We start from the raw sequence: 9,032 nt of genomic DNA on the forward strand, positions 1-9,032 counted from the left end.
CCCAACGCCATAGACAACAACACCATGACTCGCCGCATGATGCGTGTTTCTCTTTTGCCCTCTTTCTGTGGTGCACTACGCAAAGACATGAATGATAGCAAATTCACCCAGTGCAACCACCCCTTTCTTTCTACCACCACCCTCAAAACCCGCCTCCACATCAAAGGCTACTTGTTGAGTCAAAAATTCCTTAACAAGGCCCCCCGTCCTCCACCAACCCCTACCCACTATTCAGATGACAAGGAGTAAACTCCTGTCATGACCTTGTACCGTTGCCTTCATGTATACACCCCCTCATGCTACAAAAAAAAAAAAGAAAGAAAGAAAGAAAGAAAGAAAGAAAGAAAGAAAAAAAGAAAGAAAGAAAAAGCACACACGATCACAGCACCGCACCTAGGGGTCCTCAAATTAGGTACGTCTAGCGACCTTGGTCGGCTGGCTCCGTCCCTAATCCCCTAGCCCTTTAATACATCCCCCACAATTATCGAGGGAACATTAATGGCAGGACAAACCTAGGGAGCTCACCTCGCCCATGATAGTCTTTTGCACTCATCTCAATGCCATTACAACCCACAGTGGTAAGCAAGGCTTGAAAGACAATGGAAAGACCATAATGACGTCTCCAGCAACCTTCAAGTGTACTCCCCGTCTTCATTGACACATTTTTCCATCAACTTAGCCCCTTGCTTCATCGACCCCTCACTATACAAGGAACCAGGCCGACAGTCTTCTAACTAAGTAATATCTAAGTATGCACAACCACTCACATAATGCCTGCACTGAAGTATATTCACAGTTTGGGTCCTCAAGTGCAGGACAATACTCTCAGCTTGCTTAGAGTTCGACCTATCTCCCAAACTAATCAAATATGTCTTGTGTACAATCGAGAAGACTAGCACTACCCTTAGGGAGAGACCACCTGAGAGGTTTTCAATTGTAGGTATTGAAGACCACAACGGAAGTGTCATTCGTTCTTCATCAACACCAAACTCTAACTGCTTACCCCTCACCATCCGACAAACCCGGAAAGAATAGTCCTGTGCAGAATCCCCAACAAACCAACACGTGCGCCGGCCACCAATGCAGACCCCACGAACACCACAAGCGTCCTTGTCACCCACGTCTTCGGTGCATGCTACCACCTGCCACCTACGACAATGAGTGCCATGGGACTGGCACTCGTCTAGGAGGGGGGTAATGTTAACCCCAACACGAAGAAAGCAAAAGGAAGTGGAAAAGACGCAGGGCAAAGGAGGAAAAAAGGTAGTCCGACTGAAGAAAGAAAAGGAGAAAAGGGCAACCTTAAAAGTCCAAGGCAAATACAAAAGGGGAAAGGCGCATTTTTAAATAAAAAGGCGCACCCTAAAATCTTGTAAAGGAGTGCCGGGCTCTCACCCGTGCAATTTGTAAATGTAGATGGGCGGTAAAAAGGAAGCTAGAAAGATAGAAGGACAATGGGGAAAAGGGCCTAGGCTATGGCCGGCCATGTAAAAAGGGGAAAAGGGAATGAATGCCCAAAAGGGGATTTAGGATTTTGTATACAAAGTTGAAAAGTAAATGAGAAGCTCATTCTTTGGTGTGTGGCAAAAGGAGTCTTCTTCTTCCTCTCTCCTTCTCTCCTTCTTGCTTATGTGTGCCCTTGAGAGAGGGAGTGTGAGAGTGTGAGGGAGTGAGTGTGTGTGAGAGTGAGGGATCAAGAGGGTGAAGCTCTTCACCATCTCCTCTCCTCTTCTTCTCTTCTATTCTCTTCTCTTCTCTTGCGCGTGCAGCTATGGAGGATGGAGCTTGAAGATGGAGGAGGCTTGAGGATGCTTGAGCTAGCATCTAGGATCGTGGAGCTACCGGAGTGCAAGAGAGAGGAGGGTACTCGATCGAGCATCAAGGTAAGCTCACTACACTCGTAGGATCGACGGCGCGTCGGCTAGGTGAGAGATAGCCATGAGAGCTTGCTTGAAATGCTTGAAAGAATAAACGGTCCGAGGGTCTTGGCGGTTGAGCGAAAGCTCCCACACAAGCTCAAGGTGTTCGCGCATATCTATGTCCTGGCAGACATGCGTGCATTCCCTAAAGAGCATCTTGGAGACTACTTGCCCTTCCCTTTATCTTGGGAAGAGCAGGAACACCTTGATGAGCACTATAGCAGGCTCCTGCATGAACGTTTGCCACTCATCTCCGGCGAGGAAGCCGACGAACTGCGCTTAACTGTCACATTCAATGAGAGACTCTGCCAACCAAATCTCTTAGACATAGAGCAACTAACGCGACTATCAGCAGGCCGAAGTCGATTTGAGTAGCGTTGGTGTGAAAGCCGCGTTGCAATGGCCAAACTAGGGGGTCAGATCATGATAGTCTCTGAGGAGCAATTGACCAAATAGCGATCCTAAAGAGACCCAACCTATGTGGCACCAACTTCCCTTCGAGTGTGCTGACTGCCATTCGGGGCAAGGACATGGCTGAACCAAGCCAAGAAAACCCTCTACTGGATAAGGTTCTCACTGAGGAGGAGTTACATGTTGCCAGTAGACTTAGACAAGGTTCCATGCTACTCGATGTGGCAAAATATCTATCGGTATTGAGTAAGCTGCCACGTGTACTAGATGTGTGTGCCACGCTTTAGTACAATCCCGAGTTCTACAATTGGTTCTTATCCTAGTGAAGTGACAAGAATTCAAAAAAATGTATATATATATAACAATGATTTTTGTGTCACCCTATATAGACATTATCAACACACACAAGCAATAAAAACCCAAGCGCAGACAGAAGAATCGGGGCCAACAGGCTAAGCTAGGCCGGTCCCCCTTCCACCCAATCACGTCTGCCTCTGGGCAAAGGGCATGCACTCTACATTGCCACCATGGAAAACCCTGACCAACATCCCTCATGATGTAAGCAGGGCGCAGTCCCTCTCTACACACTTTTTCCTTCCTTGCCTATCCTTCCGAGGATGAGCCCTCCAAATGTAGGACCACCAACCAATGTAACTCGGCATGAGTCAAGATCTGCTCATAGTTAGAGGCCCGAGGGACACCATTACAACAAGTACAACATGTTCCGTGCCTTCTTTTCTAGTCATATGCATTTGACAACCCACATTGAAATCCCTCCTATGCGAACAATCTTATTCCATATCAAGGCCTAACCCTTGGATTGCATCTTGCAGGCTTCCAGAAGGAAAACATGGAGAACCACGGACATATGGCATGTAGAGATGCTCTTCGCAGACAATGGGAGCACATAGCATGCGCCCCTCCCTTGGTACGCTATGTATCCACTCTCAAGAAATATGCAAAGAAGCGCAGACCTAAACGGCACCATCGCGGATGAAGGCCTAAAAATCCTCGGACCAGGAAAGTCCAAGCTCAGCTAAGCATGCAAGCCGTGGCAACACCAGTTGCACAAATCCCCCACGAGCGCTCAAGCACTAGATGCCCAAGAGCAGAAAAGGCGGCCAGGGACAGGGAAGAGATTGACGAATTAGTTAAAAGCATTTTGAAACTCGCAGCGGCCCGAGACTATACCATCCATGTCCCGGCCGACATGTGCCCTACCCGACCTCACGAAAACCCCGCACCAGTACTAGCCCAGTCGCCCAACCAATTGGACTCGCCCCGCCTAGAAGAAATCGACTAAGCCTTGTGATGTACAAGCAGCTTAACATGTTATCAAGACCTAAATTTTTTTCTTTTTTGAGGGGTGAAATGGAAACTCCCCACTCGTGCAACTTCTGTTGCTGATAGTTAATGTATACCGCATCTTTGACAAGCGATCGCCTATGTTGTGCGATTAACATCATAGTATTTCGGAAAGTCATGTTTTAACATAACTACATCTGTTGAATTACTTAACAAAATCAAGCATGTGCTCTCACGACATGACAAGTGGATGCAGGATAACACAGGTCTTCGTGCAAACATGTTCAACGCCTGGGTCACTGTAAACCACGACCGTGCACTAACCACAACAAAGTCACGCTGCTGAACGCGAACCATCACCCTCGTAAGTGCACACATCACACGAAGCCACGCGTAGTCATGGGCTTTCTTGGTCACGCTTTGCATTCACGACAAGGGGCGCTGCAATCATACCGATATCACACCAACGGCTCCCCTAACAATGAGGCTAGGGAAAATTCATCACGGTCACATCCATTTCCCATGCCTTCGAGGCTTGACATGTCCTGACCCGATGAAAGGCTCACAGCCCCCGCATATGGCACTGGTTGTACTATGACAAAAAAAAAAAGCAAGCACATCACCACACCTAGGGGTCCTCAAATTAGGTGCGTCCAGTGACCTTGGTCGGCTGGCTCCGTCTCTAGTCCCCTAGCCCCCTAACATCCCCCACAATACTTTTGGGCACATCAAGAGCAGGACAGCCCTAGGAAGCTTGTCTCGCTTGTGGTTAAACCTGTCACACTGCACCATTCCCACAATTCCCTCTCACACTCTGCCTTAAAGCCATGGCAACCAATTGGGGTAGCACCGCACGAAGGGCCATGAATAGTACACCGTTCTCATCCACAGGCCAATGTCGCCCACCTCCGGCTCGTACACTATTCATGTGCCCTATCTTGCTACGTCTACAATCACAATGCACACAATGGCACACCCACCTTCACATGTACTTCTTTCCACCATGGACCACTCTGCTTCATCCACACGACGTTGTGAGCCACCAAGCTGTAGTCTTCTACCTACATAATATCTAAGTATGCACAGACATTCATATAATATTTGCACTAAAGTCTATCCACAGTTTGGGTCCTCAAGTGCAGAACAATACTCCAAGCTTGCTTAGAGTTCGACATGTCTCCCAAACTAATCAACATATGTCTTGTGCATGATAAGAAGACTAGCACTACCCTTAGGGAGAGACCACATGGGAGGTTTTTCAATTGCAGGTATTGGTGACTCCAACGAAGGTGTCATTCGCTCTTCATCAACACTCAATTGTGAATTCCTATCCTTGTCACCCTATAACCCTGCCAAGAATCATCATACACTGAATTCCCAACAAACCGCCACTTGTACTCCATCCGTGCAGCCACCCAAATTACAGCCCTACCACCAAATACCATTGCCCTACCACCTACAACTCAACCCACCAATGTGTCCCCAACGACCGTCCTTCCCACCACTACTGACACTCTGCCATGGCAACCCCCGCCGCCCTTGCTACCCACATCTTCGGTCCATGCTAGCGCATGCTGCCTATGACGGTGAGTGCCATGGGACTGGCACTCGTCTAGGAGGGGGGTAATGTTAACCCCAACACGAAGAAAGCAAAAGGAAATAAAAAAGATGCAGGGCAAAGGCGGAAAAAGGTAGCTCGACTGAAGGAAGAAGAGGAGAAAAGGCCAAAAGTGCAAGGGCAACCTTAAAAGTCCAAGGCAGCTACAAAAAGAGAAAAGGTGCATTTTAAAATACAAAGGCACACCTTGAAATCTTGTAAAAGAGTGCCAGGCGGTGGAAAATACGAAAAGCTAAAGCCGAAGACAAAGACAAAGGCCAAGACAAAGAGAAATGGAAGAAAAAGGCGCACAAGGAAAAGCGCAAGTCAAAACTCTTGTAAAAGAGTGCAAGCGCATCATGGTTTAATTCAAGGAGCGCCAGGCTCTCACCCGTGTAATTTGTAAATGTAGACGGGAGGGGGAAAGGAAGCTAGGAAGATAAAAGGACAATGGGAAAAATGGCCTAGGCTACGACGGGCCATGTAAAAAAGGGAAAAGGGGATGACCGCCCAAAAGGGATTTAGGGTTTTGTATATAAAGTTGAAAAGTGAATGAGAAGCTCATTCTTGTGTGTGGCCAAAAGTGGCTCTCTTCTTCTTCTTCTTCTTCTTCTTCTTCTTCTTGCTTGCTTGAGTTGTGCTTGAGAGAGGGAGTGTGAGAGTGTGAGGGAGTGAGTGTGTGAGGGTGAGGGACCGGGGAGGAGAAGCTCTCCATCTTCGCTCCTCTTCTTCTCTTCTATTCTCTTCTCTTCTCTTGCTTGCGGTGATGGAGCTTGGGGCATGGAGCTTGAGAATGGAGCTTGCTTGAAGCTTTGCACTTGGATCGTGGAGCTATCGGAGTGCGTGGGAGAGGAGGTAACTCAATCGGCATGGAGGTAAGCTCACTACACCCATAGATATGGATGGCGCGTCGGCTATGTGAGAGGTAGCCATTAGTGCTCGGCTTGGAACGCTTGAAAGAATAAGCGGTCCGTGGGTCTTGGCGGTTGAGCGAAAGCTTCCACAACTGACTTTCATGAGTAGCATGGGGTTAGTCCTCCTATTGTATGCTATCCTTAAGATGCAGTATATATGCCAAAAAGAGCATCCATTGGATGCAACCAAATAAGATACTTTTGTTAGGCCAAGAAGGCCAGTTAGTTTATAGTAAAATGTGCTATTTATTTAGGCCAAGAGGGTTCTATGTCTATTTGGTGCAAGTATGTTTAATGGTTTTCGGTTTTAGTGATTGCATCATACAGGTTGATGAAGTCACTGGAGGGAGCCTATGTTGTGGAGGAGCGTCTTGTGGCCATTCCAGGTGGTTTCGTCCCCTTCTTGAGTCTTTTTCCTTAAGCCATTAATGATATATGTGTATGTAAGGGGTTACTTTCTTTTCTTTTATTGGGAACCACCGACAATCAAGGCATGAAATCCCAAGTTTAGGTTCGAATGTCTGAGGGAGGTCTGAGTAGTCATTGCCTCTTGCAAAGGCATTGTCAGGCATTGTAAGACCTATTTTCAAAAGGCAATCCTAGTGACCGTGTTCTGCTGACTTACTAGGTGGCCGTTCTAGGAGGTCCTGTTAGTGTGAGGCATTTAGAAAAACCAGCCAGAAAAAATGATGATGCAAAGAAGCAAAATCCTAAATAGTTGAATAATAAAAATATACAGAGACATGTAAAAAGGGGTTCTAACTCCTATAAAAACAGAAAAGGAAAGAAATCAAAATCCTTGAGTAGTTGTTCATTGCCTTGCAAAGGCATTGTAGATTCCTGGGGATAAGTCAGAATGCCTTGTCTTCCTAGGGGTGGCATCTAGCTATAAAAAAAGAAATAAGAATAAGATAAGGGTGGAGCAAAAATAAAAGTGAGCGTTAGAAAATGATTAAGTGTCGCATCACGAGGGCTTGGTAGGTTCTTCGGTACTGAGATATGACTTGCGGCCAATGCCTTATTCTCCTTGGGTCACTACGCTCAGCTCCCTCCTTTTTACATGCCCAAGTATGGAAAATAAAAGGCTAAATGAAAAATGTTCTAAAAGATAATATTTCTTGATCAGGCTATAGGAGTCCTCGCCTAGGAGGAGCTCCTGGTTTAGTTATCCTCAGTTCGGTAGGTAGTTCAGACCACCACGTAAGATGACATCTTTGATAGTTCTTTTTAGATTGGCCGTGTTCAAGCAATCGGTTAGTGACTAGCTTTGGACTTGTTGTCAGATTATGCTAGGCCTACTTCTCGTGGATTTCATGCCTTGGTTTTGATAAAGGGTAGGGTGAGAGTTGTGATGTGTTTTGTTGAGTACTTTTTGCATCAACTTGATGCTCTTTGTGGTTGTGTTGATGTGCAGATTTGTTTGTGTGATTAGATAGGGTTGAGTAACCCTATCTCGTGGTCGCTAATGAGAGCTAGATTTTAGGACCCGATTTGGACCTGTTCTAGAAGCGTTGAAGCTCATTTTGGAGCCAAAAAGTGCCCGAGAGGTGTTAAACAACCAAATTTAATGAAAAACAAACAGCCCGGCAGATGGCGAAGCTAGAGTTTTCATAGATGCATTTTGACATTAGGAATCTAATGCAAGTCTCGGTTTGTCAATCGGAGGTCGTTTGACCATCCATTTAATCTCCGCAAGGTTTGGCATTTAAGGGACAATTCATGCACAAGAAGAAGAATGAAGACCGGTTGAAGGATGCTTGAACCGGATTGCTCCAAGATCAAGAGGAGGCTGATGGGAGATATTCAAAATTGAAGATTTTTTGCTGTTCGGTTTATTGGCATCCCAAAAAAATAATAATAATACCTACAATACTCAAATAAGCGGTATGCCTCATTTTTACAAAGGAATTTTGCTTCTTTTTTATGTTTGATGGTTGAAATAGAATTCATATGGAATATTTTTAAAATCTTTTTTTTATTATGGTTAAGGGATTTTCATTAAAAAAATGCAGACGCATAATGAAAAATAGTCGTAATAATTAAATTATAGCCTGAAAAGCACATTTTTAGGGTAAAAATGAAGGATTTATTGGTTTCGGGTGGGGAAAAGAGATGTGCATGGGATAAAATTCTGAGATAAAACATCTTTCAGCTATCATAATTATTCATTAATTATAAATCAGAAAATAATCAATTTTATGCATAAATAAATGGAGAAAAATAGCTAAAAATAGAGAAAAATAGGATTTTCGCGTTATAAAAATCTAAAAAATTATGATTCGTGGTTGTGGCTATAAAAAAAATCTGAGGCATGAATTCTGGCTTTAGTTTGGCTTTGTTTATGTATTATAGTTTATATTGTTTCTGTTTTATGCAAAAAATACGTACAAAATAATACCCTACACCTATGCAACGCATCATAACCTAAACGTTAGAGGGAAAGGGTGATGTTAAGAGATTAAGAGGGCTGAGAGAATTTAAAAATTTTAAGTATTTGATTGTGCATTCCATTTAGAATTGCAATAATTCAGTTTAAGAGGCTAGTAGCACGAGAAATCGGTGCTAGTCTCCATACATCGAAGCATACATTTAGTGAAAATCATGAAAGGGTTGTTTTTTCCACATCATGAAATGTTGATTGGATAAATATTATTTGTGTACTTGGATCATATGCACTATGCATGACGCATGACATGGTATTAGTCTTGAATTGCATAGCAATTGTCTTCCTAGGACATGACTTATATGTTGAGTGGAAAGCAGCCTTCGTTGTAGATTAGTTGTGCGCTTTCCTTGGGATTGTTTGGTGAGGATCTAAATATTCTTGGATCTTACAAAATAAGAAAAGAGCGGAGCTTGTGCGTTATGTTTTATATGTTGAAGTGA

Source organism: Lygodium microphyllum, chromosome 29, assembly GCF_053477565.2.
Source record: "Lygodium microphyllum isolate KBCC chromosome 29, Lygodium_microphyllum_v1.1.10, whole genome shotgun sequence".
In the NCBI taxonomy this organism is placed as follows: Eukaryota; Viridiplantae; Streptophyta; class Polypodiopsida; order Schizaeales; family Lygodiaceae; genus Lygodium; species Lygodium microphyllum.